General features: G+C 38.9%; 1 protein-coding gene across 5 annotated transcripts in view; it reads right to left on the bottom strand.

Moving 5' to 3' along the window:
- The window catches only part of HS3ST1 (heparan sulfate-glucosamine 3-sulfotransferase 1), a 113,977-nt gene that overhangs the window by 74,941 nt on the left and 17,627 nt on the right, over positions 1–21,409 (bottom strand). Inside the window, exon 1 of one of the 5 annotated variants that reach the window (XM_020795018.3) lies at positions 11,284–11,687. The exons of the other annotated variants lie outside the window; for them this stretch is intronic. The gene's annotated coding sequence lies outside the window, so the exon portion shown is untranslated. Of the gene's footprint in view, positions 1–11,283; positions 11,688–21,409 lie in introns of those variants that run through there. 5 annotated transcript variants of the gene reach the window in all.

Genomic DNA, 21,409 nt, shown 5'->3' on the forward strand with positions numbered 1-21,409 from the left:
GCAGGTGTCATGATGACAGAAGCAACTAGCAGTAGGCTAAAATTAATACAAATGTCTACAGACAGTAAGCCCCAGAGAGTCAGAAATACATCAAGGAGGAAAGCTAGAAATTTTGAGAGCAACAAGAGTCATACAATGCAGTATAGCCAGACAACAAATCTATTATCTAATATCTAGCTAATTTGTATGACAAGTGCATCCCTCTGTGGACATGCATGTCCATAGATTAAACTAATATCAAATGTTTATTCACCTTTATTGTTGATTTTGCATTTGTGATTCATCTAAAAGAGCCACTGCTTAGGGCACAAACTTAACACATATTTCAGTTTTCTTGCCAACTACGAAAGCCATGAATTCACTTTTCAAAATGAATTATCGGAAGAAAGATGTTTATGCTTCTGACAACCATCCTAAGATATGACATTATATGAGCTTTCATTCTCTAGTACATCAAACATGATTTTGGATATACAGAAGAGCGGGGAAGATGAAATCTAACGAGTCTCACTTATGAGGCATGCACAACATACAGGATGTCAGAAGAACTACATAGTAGCTTCTAGTTTGTGTTCCCCTGCCTTTTTCTGTTTTCTCTGTAGTCTTATTCCTGAGGTTACATGCCTATGTTATTATAGGATGCTTGTGGTATGGGGCCACAGGACTATTATGAGGCATGCAAAACATACAGGATGTCAGAAGAACTACATACAGTGGTAGCTTCTAGTTTACTTGTGTTCCCCTGCCTTTTTTTTATTTGCTCTATGTACATAAGCAAGTAACCCTGAGGTTACTTGCTTATGTATATTATTGTAGGATGCTTGGAGTATGGGGGCACAGGACTGTCCTCCATTTTGGCAAGGGGCAGAGTTAATGTTCCTTTTTGTACCTACCATATTTACAAAGCTTTGGCCAGAATGCAAACATGTATTTCCACTGGACCCCGCTGTTTCCTCTACAATCACTGACTCCCTCTTCCTTCTGCAATCACTTATGCATCCTAAAATTCTGCTTAGGTTTCTGCCAGACTCTTGATTCTTCACTTAATTCTGGTCCTTTTATCTTCACAGCAAGATTTGATGCCCATCTTCCTGCCCAGTTGTGACATTATTTTTCTGCCCCTTGCCCAGCCTGAACTAAACTCCAGTTTCATCATATCCTAGGAACAGGCCAATGATTGACACCATGTGGAATGGTGAGGAGCATTTACATGTTTGTTAGCCTGCAGAATTAAAGGAGAGAAGCATTAGTAAATGTTCCTGCAATGAGAACCCAAGTGTATGGGTAGAAACAAAGAACCAAAATGGAAAAAAAGAAGTAGTGTAGAATTATTATAGTCACTCCCTGGTTTCTCCACTAATGGCTTGTTCATGTGTAGGTGAAAATGGCAGTAAAAATCAAGTGGGTAGCATTGGAACTCAAGGTCACATTTTTATCCCCAAATAGCAATTCTAAAAAGTGTGTGTGTGTGTGTGTGTGTGTGTGTGTGTGTGTGTGTGTGTGTGTGTGTGTGTGTGTGTGTGTGTGTGAGAGAGACAGAGAGAGAGAGAGAGAGAGAGAGAGAGAGATGGGGGATCTTTAACGCTGCCATCCACTCACTAGAATCCTTCTGAAGGATACACATTCTGCCAGCTAGTACCAGAGATAAATCAATTCTGACTAGTTCTTTTTCTTCTGTGATTATTATTTTAGAAAGATTCAGTCTCCATAGCAGTGACCTGCAGGTACTGAATCTTCTTAATGATGGATGAAGCCTACCTCTCTCATATACCATCCCACACTTCAAGTGAATCTAACTTGGTGTCACGTATGCAAAGCAAGATGCAGACAATTACAGCACACCCTTCAAATTTTCTACCGTTTTACTAATCAACAGTTGTAAAATGCGTAATCAAGCCACAAGGAAATGTGGACTGCTTGTCTTCTTCATGGATGTCAAACTATCACAAGTATTGATAAAGTAAGGCACAATTTGAGATTATGTCCTATTTAAAAAGAAGAAGAAAGGAAAGTAGAGCTGCATGGCCTTTTGAATTTCATTTCAGCTGCAGATCACTCAACTTTCATAAGGGCAGTCTAAACACACTAGTATACCAAATACTTTATATTGGTAAGACATGACAATTTTTACAGCTAGAATCTATAAAAATACTTTAATAAGGATTACTAAGGGCAAAATTTCACCTGTAGTCCTATAAAAATAATTGGCTCAGCAATGCAGTGGATTATTGAGTAGATACTCATTGTTGGTGTGTGTGGTGTATGTGTGGATGGTCAAGAAGAAGAAGAACAAGAAGGCGGCTGTGGAAAATTTTAAAACCAAAATTAAATGGTCGAAATACAATCACAGCCATAAACATACAGGCAGTTCCAGTAATTATATACCCAGCTGGAATAATAAAGTGGACCCAAAATGAATTAGAACAATTGGATCAAAAAACATGGGAAATTAATGAATATACATAATGCACTACATCCAAAAAGTGATGTGGACAGATTATATTTAGCACAAAAAACTGGATGCCGTGGATTACTGCAAATACAACAGGTAGTAAATGAGTCAAAAAGAAGCCTAAATGGAAACAACAATTTGAAAATGAATTTGTTGGAAAAATAAACTACTACATGGACAACATCTGAGAAATATTGATGGAAAGCATGATCATAATTAACCATGGCCATGGCTGAAACTGGGGGCCATAAAGAAATAAATCGAAGGCTTGATTTTTTTTGCACAACAAGAAGCACTCCAAACCAATGTGGTGAAAGCTAAGATCCAAGGAACTGGTGCTAACAGCACCAATGATGACTCTGCCAAGAAAAAGATGAAACTGTGTCACATCTCATCTGTGAATGCCCAAAGATTGTACAAATTACAAAGTTAGACATGATAGAATGGCAAAATTAGTGCACTGGTCATTATGCAAACAGCAACAACAACAACAACAAAAAACAAAAAAAAACTTGCCAGCCGCCAAAACCCCATGGGGACATCAGATAGGAAATAAGGAAGTCAAAATCTTGTGGGATTTCCAGATCCAAACAGACAGACACCTTGAACATAACACATTAAACATAGTAGTAACAGAATGAAGAAAGGTCTGGATCATTGACATTGCAATTCCAGGGGATGCCAGAGTTGAAAATAAAAAATATGGAAAAACTAACAAAATACAGAGACCAATTGAAACATCAAGTGGCTTGTGGATGAAACACACTTCAGTGGTCACTGAGGCTTTGGGAACAATATCAAGAAAATTCACACAGTACTATAGGCAGTTGCAGATCTCAAAAATAACACCATCAGAGCTACAGAAAACAGCAAAATTAGGAACAGTATACATACTGAGCTCATATTTAACAGACAAGTTTTTGGTTAAAACTTGTATCTGTTATATGATACCAGTCAATATTTTTATAATCTTAATTGATTGTGCCTCGTATATTTCAATAATAATAATAATAATAAAAAGAAGAAGAGGAGGAGGAGGAGGAGGAGGGAAAAATTTCAAGAAATTTCAAGTAGTTGCAGATTTCAGAAATAACACCATCAGAGCTACAAAAATCAGCAATATTATGAGCAGCTTACATACTGCATCAATATTTAACAGACAGGTTTTTGGTTAAAACATGCATCTGTTATTTTCAAGGAAACAGGGTGTTATTATTATTCTAAAATACCTGACACAGTCAATCAAAATTGTAAAAGCATTGATAATATAAGACCTAAGCTGAAAATAAGCCCTAGTATGATTTTTCAGGATGCTTGTAATATAAGCCCTACAACCAAAATAAGCCCTAGTTAAGTGAACCCCACCCTCCACCACTGTGCAGCATTATGCAGCAACCCGGAAAATAAGCCCTAATGCATTTTTGGAGCAAAAATTAATATAAGACCCAGTCTTATTTTTGGGGAATCACGGTAATCTTAGATCAAGTCCAGCCCTAGCCATTGTTCTTGAGCCAGATCATACTACTACTACAGTGGACCCTCGACTTACAGACAGCTCGACTTACAGACTTTTCGAGTTACAGACTTCTCTGGCTGCAAAATTTAGATTCGACTTGCAGCCAGAGAATCGACTTACAGACCAGAAAAAAAAAAACAAAATGGAATAAAAATAGAATAAAAACCACTGGTTATGGGATTAATCGGTTTTCAGTGCATTGTTGGTCAATGGAGATTCGACTTACAGACTTTTCGACTTGCAGCCACCATTCCAATACGGATTAATTCCTTAAGTAGAGGGTCCACTGTATAACCATATGATAATTTCTCCTAAGCACTGATTGTGCATGTACGCATTTTTGCACAGCAAATAAAACCAAACATATAAACAAAGAAGTTGCAACCGTAACATTGCTGGAAAAGGTGCTGTATAATCTTGTTCAGAAACTTTGTTCTTTAACAAAATGTCCTTCTCACTAAATGAAACTATGGTTGCTATTACTGTTTGGGCCAAAGAGGCATCTTTTTGTAACATGTCGAATTTCATGGTTCTAGTTACCCTAAAGGAAAATGAAAGGTCAAAGCTGACATAATTCTTTATGGTGGCAGCAGATTAACTGTCTGCAACCGTAGTAACCAACTAATCAAGGATTAGATGCTCCTTTTCTGAAAAGGAATTTTTCTTGGCCTCTCTGATTATATGTCCACTGTCCCTAGAACACTGCTCCAGGCACATTTTCCTGAAAGCAGAGACTCACAATCTGCTTTCAAAATCCTCAGTTTTGGAATGAATCCTTGCCAGCAGACATGCTATCATCACAAAGTCCTGCCAATGCAGTGCTTGCCCAGAGTGTATCTTTTGTACTTTATAAAGTGAATAAAGCCACAGTTAACATGATTATAGCAAGGAGAGTCAATGTTGGGATGCACCCACAATTTCATTTATCACCCCATAAACCAACGGTAGATTTTTTGAAAAATGTATTCAGAAACCAACAATATCCATATGCTTTTACTCAGTAGCTCTTCAATATAAGAACTTTTAATTCATATTTGGTAAGGAGTGGCTTGTTCAATGAGGCAACGCTGAAGAATTTTCCTTTGCTCATGAAAGTATAGACAAAATATTCTTGTTAATGACATAAATGTATCAGCCACTGTGTCCTGTGTGTAGGGTACAGTATATACAAAGGATTGACATGGCCATCCTCTTGGGTGATTACAAGATATATCTGCAGAACAATTCACAAGAGATCAGCAACAGGAGCAGTGTAGGTGCAGATGGCAGCATCAGTAGCATTTATGCAGAACCAGGGATAACAAATAAGGGCTCTGATAAAAAGGTTAAATTTTAAAAAGGAACTTTTAAAATAAAGAGTGAAAAAAAGGATATGATTCAAAAACAGAGGCTTATAAAAAGAAAGCCTCACAGCAGAAGACAGGCAGAAAATTTGCTAAATCCATGTTAGTCCTGCCTAGATTAGATCTACTGACATCTGGAGCACTAACAAGCTACCATGCCCTAGGTAAGATTAGCATTGGATTTTGCCTAAAAGAACCAAAAAGAAAGTAAAAGAAATCAGAGGGAGAAAAATCAGATTTAGCATCACCATTAGGATGGCAGCATCAACCATAGAATGTATATAATGACATATCCGAGCGCTGTACTCTTTTACAGAAGACATTTCATGAAAGAATTCTGACTGCCTGACTTGCAGTGAGGTAGAGGCTTACAACAACGGTGAACAGATGAAAAAAATACACTGTTAAGCTTATGTTATAATAGCTGTAGCCAGAAAGAATTACATTTTTAAAAGTGATAACGACTTATTCTGAGCTACAAAAATGTAAGAGAAATCTAGTATAATTCACTATAAGTATACATATGTATAAAAAAGGATACCCTCATTTTAATCCAATCTAGTATTTGTCATCTTAGTAGAAAAGTTCAAAGCAAAATCTTTGTGCAAGGAGAGAATACAAAGCTCTTTTTATATACAAAACCACCACTATGACATTCTCAAATCATCCTGTTAAACATTCCTAAGCATGAACCAAAAAAGGTGCAAAGCATATTATCAGAAAATAATACTATTAAAATATGGTGAACTGATTTTGTTTTTGTTTCAAACAACAAAGAACACAAACCTGGAAGTTTATTTCTAAACTGCTGTTATCTAGTGTACATTTAGCCACCAGCAATCTGCTGTCTAACCCACATCCATTATGCTGTTTCAGTTCTTGCTTACAAATGTTTGCTGTTTTGCCACTTTGGTAAACTGATTCAAAGCAGAAGTACAGCATGCCCTTCCTGGATTTAGAGGCAACACAAAGATGCCCAATGTGTACATTACAACCAATGCAAACTGCAGCCTACTGAGCTAGAATTTGGAGGAGAAAAATAATTATTACTGCACATGAGTTGAAGACCCTCAGGGTCATTTGGGCAAATTTGGTTATTTTGCATTCAAGATGGCTCAAACATGCCTAAAGCTTTCATACAAAAAGGCTTAGAATCATGCCATGCAAAGGACTGCTACAAGTGACAATTCAAGAGGAAAAGGATGGTCTTACAGAACAAGCTCAAGCCAAGGAATATGGCAATATTTATTTATTTATTTATTTATTTATTTATTTATTTATTTATTTATTTATTTATTTATTTATTTAGCTTTAATGAGTAAAAAGGATGGGAGGGAGAACATGCATTAAAAGATGCATGGAGTATTTTTTTTTTAATTTTTATTTCAAATAAAGACAGGAAGTGTACATTAATTATCAGGTAACAGTTAGATGAGAAACATGCCATGGAGTAAAGCTTGAGAGGCCAGAGAGAAGAGGAGAGTCATGGGATAAAGAATAATGGAGAGTACAAAAGTGAGAACATTTATTAGATTAATGAATGTATGGGAATTTTGATTGGTCTTTCTATATCAAAGAAATCATTCAAATAATTCATCAATGAAGCAAATTTATTTTTCTAATAAATCTCCCTTGCATTTGCGTTGGGGGGGGAGGTGCTGATAGCTGGGATACTGCTGCAAGAGTAAGTAATAAATTAATACCACATCTCCATGAATTTGTCTGATTTTCCAATTCCTTTTAGCAAACTTATTCTATGATTTAGCCCCTCCATTAACACCACTTCCCATACTCTATTAAACTATACGTTTTTGTTGAGCTTTCCTGTCTTCACACACACACACCCATACATTTTTTGTCTGGCAGCACATAGTAATGATGCTATAAAGTCTTTATGGATAAGCTTCTCATTACTATGAATAATGATAATAAGACTGCATGGAATACAATAGATTGGTTAAGACACCTGTCTTAAAATAGTGTTAACTTGATGCCAAAAATCTGTAAGTCATACATGTAAAAGTTTAGTTTTTCTTCCATGGCTTCTCCAACATAAAGTGGTTGCATTGTCATTAATATGGGAGACTTCAACCAGATTTACATGCCACCAATAGATTTTGTTGATTTGAATCAATGTTGCTTTGAACCATGGAAAAGTTCAAAGCTTGCACCACTGTGATTCAGTGATGTGTGCATTTTCTTTCAACACTACCAAACCTTGTTTCCCTCAAAACAAGAGGAATGTATGGTCTTTTCATATGTGGAGATTCCATTGCATGCCACACAAAATCAATTCAGATAGCCTCAATAAATATGAGTGTTGTGGTCATTCCACAGAAACTATTCACTTCAAAATATCATGAATAATCAGCCTCTGAGTGCAGAAGAGCAGTATTCATGAAGGAAGCTTCTACGACAGCCAAAGAACTAGGAAGTTTTGCATTCCCTTTTTGGACAGGTGTCTGGCTATTTCTCTAGGGCTGGCTGTAAGATCCAGTATTTTATCTGATTATCTCATTCAAAAAACAAACAAAAAAACACCAGACATCTCTTTATATGTCAGTGAACGGGTGTTCAATACTTCTGGAGCAATGTCTTTTCCCTCCACTTATACTAAACTGAAGTTGGTTTATATAGGATAACGTGAGGCTTCTTGAGTGGAGAACTTCGTAGTTTAATAGTCCTATACTTTCTTCTGTCATTTTTTATTTCCTTTCTACAGTTTAAATGAATGAATGTCATTTTGTACCGCAACTTACTGGCCCACAACAAACAACTCCTTAAAAAAAGGGGGAGGTGTTAGATACAATACACTAAACAATCAGCACAAATAGTTTGCCAGGACAAAATATTTTAAACACCAATTAGCAGCACAAATGTTAAGATACACACATTATTTCTGGGAAACCTTTAGATTTTTTTTTTCAGCTCAGTTGTACTCATAGGCCAAACAGGAATATAAATTTTGATCCAACATAGGGTGGTGCTTCTGGTCTCATTTGCTGTTTAGAAAAGGTAGCTTGGGTTTTTTTTTTGTTTTGGATTACAGCTTTCAGAATCTCACTGGCTGGGAGCCTCCAGACTCCAACTGTAACTTCTCTAAGCTCTGGCCCTAGCCCCGTCCCATAACAAAGAATCTACAGCTAGTAGCTTCTTCATTAGAAAGGCAGAACTTCTGATAGGCTCTACTGGCATTCCCCTGAGTGGCAGAAGTGTTGCCTAGGCAACTCTTTCCTTTTCAGTGCTTTGTACACTGCCAAAATGTTCGTAAGAACAAAATAATGATGCTCCTCCTTACCATGTTCTGGCTACATTTCTTGCCGTTAAAGTACTACTACTCCAATCCGAGATCTGCCCTCTTTGTGTTGTAGAGGGAGCATGCTGTGGAGGGAGTACATTGTGTCCCTGCTGTTCAGAGCAGTAGCGCTTATACATTTTATATTCTGGAAAAATACACACTAGACCTTTTCATCAGCAAGTCCAGAGGTAGCAGCCATTACCCAGGTGTTCTGCAATCATAAACAGCTACTGAAACAAACTTCAACACAACCTTTTTGCTCCAATGCGCTGTGCATACAGCACTATCTAGCTGACATTTCATCAAAAGTATATGATGCATGTTGGACATATGAACAAGTGTTTCTTATACATGTAGGAACCAACATCCCAAGTCTTAATAAAGAACTTCAGTGTGTATGTGTGGATGTCTTCAAGTGTCCTTTAGTTTTTAAAATACAGGATTCTACTGAGTTTGGGCAAAGACCAATATCTGGATTTATAAAGACGAGTCAGCACTGATGTCTGCAATACTGACTTTTATATGCTTTGTGTTTATTATAGAAAAGGCATTTTCACTGCAACTATTGAAGTGAACCAGTCAGACAGATTCAGTCCACCTGAAATAGTAGCAAGGGCTTATTCAACAATCATTATTGTATGATGTCAGGGTGGTGCTTGTATTAGGACCTTTAGCAGCTAGTCTGAGGCATCTATAAGACCTTACAGATGAAGGTCTGCAGTATTAGCCTTGAAAATTAGTTTACAGCCCCCTCCCCCATTCTATACTTCAAACTGACTCAGAACACATCAAAAACTATAAATCCTTTGGTGCCATGTCAGTGTGGCAGTTTGATTGCCACTCCTACCAATCTAAATTTCCATTTCCCTCTCCTCATCCTTAAATGCTGGCTGGTCTTTAGCAAACAATGCTTGTGGGTAGGGTGTGGGTGTGTGTTAATGAAAGAGATAAGATACCAGTTTAGAAGAAAGGTGATACAGAGGTTTGTGACACCGATTCTGCAACTCAGTTGATGCATTTCACTTACTTCTTAGCCCTAAAGGTATTTCACTTATTTGTGTGGGGAGTAGAAGGGAAAACAAAGTAATGTATATGTTATGGATTCCTTAACTCCTTCTGTTTGGCATTCTCTACATCTGAAGTTCTACTATACTAAAACAAGAACATGTCTAATTTGGTTTGATTACTATAATAGAAAAACATTATTTTTTATTAAATATGTGTTATCTATTTATTTAAGGGCAAACCTGACAGTTTTGGAAGACAGTTAATAGAAGGATTTAGGTTGTTCTTGCATAAGAAGCAGAAGCATTTCAGATCTGTAACGTAGGTGGTATACAAGATATTTTTCTTAAAGCTGCTTGAAGGGTGCTATGATCCTTGTCAGTTTTATTCTATGTGCTGTGCTATGTGTGTGTGGGTAGATCAAATCACTTCAAAGTGAGCTTTGACATATATCTTGTTGTTCTTCAATTTTATTCTCATTTCTCCTTTCCTCTCTACACCCAAACAATTCTAACACTAATGCGTGATCAACCATTATCTTATATAGAAGTTGATTTCTAATGTTTTTCTCTTCCAACACATTTTAAACTTAGCAAAATACCAAGTACTTCTATGTAAGAAAAAAAATCAAGCAGTTCTTAAGGAGGAAGAGGAGTAGAAAACTCTTTTTAGAGTGCAACATATTTACAGGAATGATAATCTGCAATGAATGCAAAATTATAAAATTCTTTCTTTCTTTCAGGTCAACCCCACACCTCCAATTCCACCTGCTTCAAGAAGTATATACATCTTCCTAGCACACTTATTATGTTACACCAACATTCCCCAGTGGAATCAATCTAAAAACATAATGTTTTTAAGGTCTGATAAAATTTTACTTAAGCAAGCCCTTAAACTTGTCTGTCTGGGCTTGGTAGGCACATGGAAATGGCACAGGTTTTCATACAAATTAAAAAGAGCAGGCCTAGCAGAAAATAGCTTACTATAGACTGAATACCTGGAAAAATTGGCTTGCATGATTAGAGCTTAATAACTTCTGGAACCCTCACGAGTCTACATTATCACTGCTCGTGGTTGCTGGTGCTTTCCACTTGTACAGAATTTTATAAGAGTACTGTGGCTCATTCCTGCCCTGCCTTTCAAAGGAAAATGTTTCCTGAAGAAATACTGCATTTATGTTTTCAGTGCTTATGTAAGAAGGATATATATTATTATGAGAACCCGCTTCACTGATCATGACAACCTTTTATAGGAACAATTCCTCTGGAGATCTACAGCATTTTAGCTATATCTGCTTAATCTCAAATGTTGAAGTCCAGCAGGCTTGAGAAAGTGGGTGGATATTTAAGACAGATGATGCTAATCTTGAAATAACACCAGTTTCCCAAAAGCAGCAGTACAAAACTGTTTCTTCCTGGAATAAAACTCAGGGTCAGATCATATGATACAGACATCTACCTTGACATTAGAACCACAAATTTCGTAAGTGGTAAAAGATGTTTAATTATCATTGCCTGTGTCTTGCAAATTAGCTTGCTTTGTTTTATGACTGGTCACCAGAAGGGAAACACAAGCTTCTTTTGCAAGTCTGATTGGTCATACATTAATCTTTGTGGAATTGGGTAACAGATTCTAATGACATTTGATTTTACCTTGAGTTCATTCTTACCAGAGCTGAAACTGTGTTTTGTCACTGTCTGTTGAAGGTTACAACAACCTGGATTAAGAACCTTCATTTTTCAGTCTCTATGAAATTATTAACAAGATAGTATTTTATGCAGTACATACTTGCAACATTATCTTTCTTTCAGAATAAAGATTGAATCACAGTAACTTGCTGCATTAAGTCAAGGCCAGATTTCTTATTTATTCCACCTGCATTATGTAGGTTACATTCCACCTCCTTTCCTATTTAATTGGAAAAATGTTAGCACTGCTTTTAAAATTGGACTGTATGTTGATTTTCCACAATTTTCAGTTCACATATTTTCACTTTGTTTGGTGCACTCTACCAGTGTAGACCAACATATACGTAAAATGTTTAAACAAGCTCTGCCTGTGCTGTGGTAATGGAGATAGGTGCTAGTGCATATCAGCAGTACAGTGGACCCTCTACTTACGGAATTAATCCGTATTGGAACAGTGGCTGCAGGTCGAAAAGTCTGTAGGTCGAGACTCCATTGACCTACAATGCATTGAAAACCAATTAATCCTGTAACTATCCGTTTTTGTTCCATTTTGGGTTTTTTCTAGTCTGTAGGTCGATTCTCTGGCTGCAAGTCGAACCTAAATTTTGCGGCCAGAGAAGTCTGTAACTCGAAAAGTCTGTAAGTTGAGCTGTCTGTACGTTGAGGGTCCACTGTATAAAAGAACTATAAAAATATATAAATCAAAAAGCTGGCAAACTTAGGTCTGAATTAAATCCGTATATAAAAACTATATGAAATGGCATCACTGCAATAACAAGATCTGGTACCCCTTGAAACAAAAACAACAACAAAAACTTTAGGAGAATCTCATAAACCACCGTAAGTATAGCCTTTGGGATATCCAAAGAAGTTGAGAAGTTGAGCCAAGAAGTTGACTCTTTGCCTGAATGAAGGATTTACTACTATGACACATTCGCTTAATGAATGAAAATAATGAATAATTTTCAAATGCTTCTAGGAAAGTAGGACTTGAGCAATTCATTCTTAAAAACAACGGCCCATTAAACTGCAGAAGCCTCTGTGCTGCAAGGCTGGAAGACCAGCAGTCGTAAGATCGAATCCACATGACGGAGTGAGCTCCTGTCGCTTGTCCCAGCTCCTGCCAACCTAGCAGTTTGAAAGCATGTAAAAAATGTGAGTAGATAAATAGGTACCACCACGGTGGGAAGGTAACAGTGTTCCATGTCTAGTTGTGCTGGCAACATGACCACAGAAACTGTCTACAGACAAATGCTGGCTCTATGGCTTGGAAACGGGGATTAGCACTGCCCCCGAGAGTTGGACACAACTGGACTAAACGTCAAGGGGAACCTTTACCTTTTTCCTAAGATTAGACTGGTAGAAAATACTATTAAAGCATGACCTTTGTGTGTAAGTTGCTCCAACTGGTATGATGGTCCATTTGGAAAAACTCCAAAGGACACAATGGTCCATTTGTATGAACCTCTCCAAAGGACATGATTTGTATGCACCTGTTGACTCCTTCTCCAGGCCCTTTCCTTCACTTCTGCCTTTTTGCTGTGCTGACAGTGGATCCATCATGTCACTTGGAACAAAGCAGGGAGTGGAGGACCAGTGTTGCACATCATGTGCCTTCCAGTTGCACAAGCCCTGGTGGGAGTAGCATTGTAAATAATGGGGGGGGGAACCCTTCCAACCCCTCACATCATCAGAGCCCCCCCCCCCGTAACATCACAAGAGACTCATACCTGGTCTCAGGTTTTGGCCTTGCAAGCATAGGGAATGAAATGATGCTGACCTGGCAAACCTGCCTGCAGTGACCAACCAGATGGCAGAACAAGTCAAAAGTCTTCTCCTATGATTGTTTCCTGGCAATAAGTATTCTGAGAAATGCTGCTTTTGATCCAGACCTGAGAAATGTTACTTTCTCTACTACTACTACAACTAATAATAATAATAATCATGTGTCATCAAGTCAATTGATTCTTTTCAGGGTTTTTCAGGTAAAGAATACTCAGGAGTGTTTTACTATTCCCTATGTCTGGGGGCATACAGCTTGCCCAGGCCACACAGGCTAATTCTACTCGCAGGGGACACAGTAGGGAATTGAACTCCCAATAGCCAGATACCCAAACCACTGAACTATCAGCCCCATAATTCCTCCAGTCACCATGGATTCTAGGGACTGTTGGCTGAGAAATCAAATTTTTCAATGTTTGCCCTGATTATGTAGATAGAATATAGTCATGAATAGCTGCCACTGACAGGCTTATCTTCTTGGGATAAATCATCCCTTTTCCTGAACTTAGTGAAATTAGCTCTAAATGGAAAGGCTATAAACCATGCACACTGCATATGTGGCAATGCCAACACATTCATATATATCTTGATCAAGTACTTCACTGTACCACTCTGGCTATTCAGTGAATTGTAACTTACTGGTTGACTTTCTACCCTCATTGCAATGAAGCTAGATATAATAACTGGAACATACACATTCTGGATGCACTTTACCAAACTCTTCACATCCCTCTTCCGGTTGCTTCTAAAACCTTTAGCTACTTCATTTTTAATATTTGCCCAAAGTGTCATTCATTATATATGAAACTTACCTCTGACAGATAATAGCTGAGATCTAACTACTTTAATGCAGAAAATGACTGTGCTGTGCTTTCTAATTTGCTGTAAGTTGTGAAATGTGGACATCTTCTTTTCAATACCATAAGCCTAAAACCATAAAAGAGATAAATGCCTTCCCTGTGCAACACTTCAGTGGTATCTTCCACTCTGTGTTCCAGAATATATTGATCATTTTCAGCCACTAAGCTCTATTTTTGATATATAGCTTTTAAAAAAATTCTCTGTTGGTTTCTACACTTTGCCCATTAACCTAGATATCTGTATTTAAAACTCCAAAGCCTCTCAATCCTCCATATAGGTGGCGAAACTTTAAAATAATTTAACTTAAAATTCCTGCAATCCAGAAAAGAAATTCTTGTCAAGCTAAATCAAAAACATCATCTCTCAGCTAGGTCAGATATGTTGGCAAGAGATGATTTCTGCAAGGCACAGCAGTGAGTTACAGCAATCAACAGACATCATGTCAGAACATAAAAGAGTCAATGCAAGAGGTCATCCTACAGATCGTACAATGGCAGGCAAAATGGGAATACAGAAATGTAAAGGAGAAAAGAGTAACACAATAGCCAGAATATGGGGAGCAGTAAAACACAGGCCCAAAAGACTGTCAGAGATCATGAGCCTTAGAAGTACAATCTTATTTATGTCAACAGTGCCCTAAAAAGTGAATAGGATTGAAACTGAGATACCGTCACTGTATGAAAAAAATTAACAGAGGCACAAGAGGAGGTAGAAAGAGAGAACAGGGTGAAGCAAACTGTGGGTTGTAACAAATCCTAAACAAAATGAAAGTTCAGCAAACTCCATCTTTGCAATGTGGAAGAGGAGAAGACAGCAGAAGGGGCTTTCCCAAAAGAGTACGAGGGAGGGGAAACTACAAGAAAGGAATAGAAGGAATAGAATAAATAAATAGGAAGGAATAGAATAAATAAATAAAATATTTAGAACTAATTAGTATAAATGCATTTTATATGTTTTTTAACTTGTTTTAACTGATGTAAGCCGCCCCAAGTAGACGTTGTCTACAGGGGCAGGGTAAAAATCGAATGAACGAATAAATAAATAAATAAATAAATAAATAAATAAATAAATAAATAAATAAATAAATAAATAAATAAATAGAAGTAGGGAAAAAAGGCAGGGTCAAAGGGAGGAGGGAGCATAGGAATGGCTATTCTGGCTGAAGTCTGGGAGGTGCAATCCAAAAATGCACATATGTACACTTCTGTATTTTACTATGTCAGGATTTTAATATTGTAATGAAGTGCAGAGTCACAAATGTAAAGTAAAAGCCAACGTAATGACTAACAGCATACAGGTGTAATAAGATGATGTAATGCATGATCGTTAAGCAAGACCAGCTGTAAATGGTGAAATGTGATAGGTTGTTCTGGGTATAAATGTAACAGAGACAGAACAGACTTTTGCAACTCAGCAGTAAGTCTGGTGGTCATTTTGCTTCTATGTTATTATTGCTCTGAATGTTGTTATGCCAAATGTATATTGCCTTGTACAGTGGACCCTTGACTTACAGACGGCTTGACTTACAGACTTTTTGAGTTACAGACTTCTCTGGCCGCAAAATTTAGGTTTGACTTGCAGACTGAGATTTGACTTACAGACCAGAAAAAAACCAAAATGGAACAAAACCGGCCTGTTACGGGATTAACCGGTTTTCAATGCACTGTAGGTCAATGGAGACTTGACTTACAGACTTTTTGACTTGAGAACCGCCTTCCAATACAGATTAAGTTCTCAAGTCAAGACCCCACTGTATATATGTTTAGACATATCTAATATACTATATCATAACTACTAAGATCTCTCTCATGTCATTTTCTCCCCACGTCTAAGTCTCTAACTTTGCTATTTAAGTGGGAGGAATGGAAGCAGTCTGATAAGAGACTCTGTGTAACTAGTGTCCTTAGTTTCAAGGCTTGTCTTTCATAACAGAGTGTTCTTGCCAAGCTTCATATTCAACCTGACTCTAAGAAGTTTTCTTGATGCCAGAGCCTCATTAAGCCTCTGGAGTTTTGGTCCCGCACCAACATACTATATTTCCCAAGAATATAACATAAAGTTAATATAAACACCCACCCCAGTGGACAAAATAAAACCATGTTATGCATTTTTGTACAGTGGTGCCCCGCATAGCGGCAATAATCCGTGCAGCAAAAATCGTTGCTATACGGATTCGTAGCTATGTGAAAAAAAGCCCATAAGAATCCATTAAAACCTGTTTAATGCGTTCCTATGGGCAAAAAAATCACCTTAATGCGAAAATCCTCCATACGGCCGCCATTTTCGTTGCCCAGTAAGCGAGGAATCTGGGCAAAAACACAGCTGGTGGCCATTTTATTTAGCCGGTGGCCATTTTGGAACCGCCGATCAGCTGTTCTAAAAACATCGCTATGCGAAAATTGGTAATCGAAACAGCTTACCGATCATCGCAAAGCGATATTTTACTATTTAAAACATTGCAATGCAATTGCTAAAACGATCGCAAAAATTTGTCGCTATGCGGATTTGTCGTTAACTGAAGTGCTCGTTAAGCAAGGCACCACTGTATTCTTGTTTTTATGTGATTAAAGGAAACCATTACAGGAGCAAAGTAGAACAATTATCTCCAGAACTGAAGGACAATCTTCTAAGTGTATTGCTATGTAACTGTAAGAAAGGTGCAATATCATTTTGTAAATACAGTCATCAAAACTGGATTTTACTGATATAGTATTTGGGTGAGATTTAAAAGAGCTGGCTTATCTAGAAAAAATCAGAATGCAGAGGACTTTTTTTAAAAAGCAGTTCTAATAATTTTTTCTCCCTACTTTCCTCACGGCAAGAGTATAAAGCTTTGAAATTTCTTTTCGGTATCATTAAGTCATCTCTACCACTGAAGTACTAAACAGACATGAATATAGCAGGCAATGATTCAAATGGCTGTATTAGATTTCTTGAATTATTTGATTCTATTGGATGTGGCACTACCAAAAGGATATTCAATTACCTTAGAGTTCTCCTCACCGCACAATGAGCTGGTCCTTAGAGCCAAATTTCTAGATTGCACATGATAATGATGCAGTGGAGTAGATATGCAAAAAAACCCTCCCCATATGTTACACAGATGTCATTTGAAACAGAGTAGAACAGGGGTTGGCAACTTACTGAGGTCTAGAAGCAATGCAAGCAGAGGCGGGATTCAGCAGGTTCGCACCTATTCTATAGAACCGGTTCCTAAATGTACTATTGGTTCTTAGAATCGTTTGCTGGCCTGAGATGAATGAAGGAGGAGGGGCCAGGTGACCAGGGACGAGTGGGGGGGAGGGGGGTGCAATTAGCTGCCTCCCTTCCTGTGCCACACTGAGCCGTCTGAGGTGGGGTGTGGGTGAGAGAGATAAAGCCCTGGAAAGAGCAAAGGCGTCAATGGGGGAAGGGGGGGGGGGGAGGATGAGACCTCAGAGGAGTCAGTAACTGAAGGACCGATTGAGGTGGTGGGGTTGAGGTGGAGTGGCGACAGATTGAAAAGAGACCATACCTTCCAAGCCAGAAGGAAGCTGGGGGGGGGGGAGAAGAACTCCACAACAAGTACGCAAAGGCAGCCTCCAGGTAAATGGAAGGAGAGATGTGTCAGTTCTCTGTCAAACTTGGTCATAAGCACCCACTGAGAGGTGTGTGTTTGTTTGTGTGTGTGTGTGTGTGTGTGTTTGGCAGATGCCCACGGTGAGGGTAACAGCACCGGTATACCCAAACAGATACACTTATCCAGCTGTCTTAATCATGTGAGAAGTAGTTGTGATGATAGGCAGTAGGGAGATCACTGTGGAAGAAACCCTCATTGGATCCCACTGTCCTGGGCATTTATTTATTTATTTATCTATCTATTTAATCTATCTATCTATCTATCTATCTATCTATCTATCTATCTATCTATCTATCTATCTATCTATCTATCTATCTATCTATCTATCTATCTATCTATCTATCTATCTATCTATCTATCTATCTATCTATCTATCATTAGGACATAGAACCTGTTGTTAATTTATTTGAATCCCACCACTGAATGCAAGTGTCCTGGACTTTGGAGGGCCACGTCCACCCTGCTCCCCTTAATAAATAACAATAACCATGTGCTGTCAAGTCTAACTTATGGCTACCCTTTCCAGGGCTTTCTAGGTAGCAAATATTCAGAAGTAGTTTACCATTCCCCTATTTAAGCATGTCCTGGGACTGTGCAGCTTGCCCAAGACTACACAAGCTGGCTCTACTCACAGGAGGCACAGTGGGGAAAACTGGATGACCTACAAGACATCTCATCTACATGGAAGTCTAGAATTTTACATCCAATCTGAGCAGTGTAAAGAAAGATGAACACTTCCATCAGCTGGTTTACATCTATGCTCCTCAATGCAGCATCAGTTACTTGCAAGTGTTAGGAATGGGCCACAATAAAAAACTAAAAGCAAACCAATAAGCACAGCTTAAAGAAGTGTTGACTTGTCACTTTCCCACCATCTACCAGGCCAGATCTAGTCAATGCTAACAACTAAATTTAATACAATAATTTAATATATATTTTATTTTATTAATCAACTTATGAACCATTTCTGTGCCTAGCAGAAACTTGAAGGAGATGTACAAATCACAGAAAACACCAATAAGACTCAACAACAATAAAATCAATATATTAAAATCAAGAAAACTGCTCAGTGATACCACAATTAAGAACAAGAATATAAGACGAGCCCAGCTGGATCAGGCCACGGGTGCATCTAGTCCAGCTTCCTGTATCTCACAGTATCCCCACCAGATGTCTCTGAGAGAATACAAGATACCTTTCTCCTGATACCCCTCCCCTGCATCTGGCATTTTTAGGTGCCATCCTTTTAAGCCTGGAGATTATACATCCCCATCATGGCCTGTAACCTGCAATGGACTTTTCCTCCAGGAGTCTGTCCAATCCCCTTTTAAAGGCATCTAGGCCAGAAGCCATCACCTGCAGCAAGAAGTTCCAGAGACTAACACCACACTGGGTAAAGAAATATTTTATTTTGTCTGTTCTCACTCTCCCAACACTCAATTTCAGTGCATGTCCCCTGGTTCTGGTATTGCACGAGAGGGAAAAGAGCTTCCCTCTATCCACTTTATTCATCCCCTGCATAATTTTCTACATCTCAAGCATGTCCCCCCCCTCAGGCACTTTTTCTCTAGACTAAAGAGCCCCAAATGCTGTAGCCTTTCCTCATAAGGGAGGTGCCCCAGCCCAGTCATCGATTAAGTCTCTCTCTTCTGCACCTTTCCAAGTTCCACTGTGTCTTTTTTGAGGTGCGGTGACCATAACTGTACGCAACAATCCAGGTGCGGCATTACCAGCATTTTGTACAATGGCATTATAATGCTGGCTGTTTTATTTTCAATTCCCCTTTTAACTCCCCTTCCAACTCACAGAGCTGGACCTTCTTCACTGCCGCCGCACATTGGGCTGACACTTTTATCGAGCTGTCCACCAGCACACCAAGATCTCTTTCCTGATCTGTCACAGACAACTCAGAACCCATTAGCTGATAACTAAAGTTTTGATTTTTTCACCCTAATGTGCATTACTTTACATTTTTTTATACTGAAACACTTTTGCCATTTTGCCGCCTATTCACCCAGTTTGGAGAGATCCTTCTGGAGCTCTTCTGATTTTCACCACCCAGAAAAGTTTCGTATCATCAGCAAACTTGGCCACCTCACTGCTTATCCCTGTTTCCAGGTCATTTATGAACAGGTTGAAAAGCACCAGTCCCAGGACAGATCCCTGGGGCACACCATTCTTCACTTCTCTCCATTGTGAAAACTGCCCAATTGACACCTACTCTCTGTTTCCTGGTTCTCAACCAATTCTCAATGCATAAGAGGACCTGCCCTCTTGTCCCGACTGTGGGGATGTGCCAAATGTTTCTCTCAATTAGAAAGGAATATTTGGCACCACTAAATGCACATAGAAAAGAACTTTCAATCTGAAGCTTAATAAACAGGAAGCTAATTTAACTTCCATAGGAAGATAGTTCCATGATTATGGTCCTGATACAGAAGAAACTCTGTCTTGACTCATCACTAGCATAGCTTTTCTAGGTGACAGAATACAGAGCATGAGCCTTGATTTTTAACTGCAGATTATAGGCAGATTCATAACAGGAGGTGACAATCTTTAACATATTCTGGACCCTAACCATTTAAGGTATAGGTACAAACTAGCACCCTCAATTCAAAAGCGAACTGGAAGACAGAAAATTGTACAAGACCAGTATCATATATTATATGAAAGGTACAGTGGTGCCCCGTATAGCGAGGTTAATCCGTTCCGGATTAACCTTCGCTATGCGAAAACATCACTGTACGGGGCAGGAAAAGCCTATTGGAACGCATTAAACTTAGTTTAATGCGTTCCAATAGGCGCCAAAACTTACCCCGCCAGCGATGTTTTCGCGGTCCGACGGCCATTTTGGAGCCGCCGATCAGCTGATCGGCAGCTCCAAAATGGCCGCCGGATGACCCGAAATGGCCCCGTCAGTGTTTTCGCGCCCTCCCCTTGCTTACCGAGGTCGCGAAAACGCTGCGGGGGGGGCATTTCGGGTCGTCCGCAGCCATTTTAATGGCCGCGGATGACCCGAAATGGCCCCCCGCAGCGTTTTTGCGACCTCGGTATGCAAGGGGAGGGCGCGAAAACACTGACGGGGGCCATTTCGGGTCATCCGGCGGCCATTTTGGAGCCGCCGATCAGCTGATTGGCGGCTCCAAAATGGCCGCCGGACGCCCCGATCGTCGCAAAGCGAGTGCGGCGATTGGGGCAGCTCCATATAGCGATCCCCAAAAAGGGATCGCTATACGGATTCTTCGTTGTACGGTGCGCTCGTTAAGCGAGGCACCACTGTACATCTGACAAAATCCTGCCTAATTGCAGTTTCTGAATGTTTTTCAACCGTAGCCCCTCACAGGGTCTATTACAATAAATTATCCATGAAGGAATTAGGATGTGTATCAACTCAAATGTAATAAACTACCCTGTTTTCCCAAAAATAAGACCTAACCTGAAAATAAACCCTAGTATGATTTTTCAGGATGCTCGAAATATAAGCCTATCCCAAAAATAAGCCCCAGTTAAGTGAAACTCCGCCCTCCACCATTGTGCAGCAACCAGAAGGTGACATGACTGTAAAATAAAACATCCCCTGAAAATAAGCCCTAATGTGTTTTTTCCCCCCAGCAAAAATTAATCTAAGTCCCTGTCTTATGTATTTTCGGGAAAACATGGTATTTGCTAATCATGAAGATATAATGAAGCAAGGAATCTGAGTATCTGAGCCAGCGCCTAGAAGTAAACGCATGGAAAGCAAATTGTCCTGCAGGAAATAAAACATCTCCATGGTGGCAAAGGAAATGTGAACAATATTTCAGTCATGTTGAAACGAAAAAGATGTAACATATATCAATATACAG

Source organism: Pogona vitticeps, chromosome 3 (genome assembly GCF_051106095.1).
Source record: "Pogona vitticeps strain Pit_001003342236 chromosome 3, PviZW2.1, whole genome shotgun sequence".
Classification (NCBI taxonomy): Eukaryota; Metazoa; Chordata; class Lepidosauria; order Squamata; family Agamidae; genus Pogona; species Pogona vitticeps.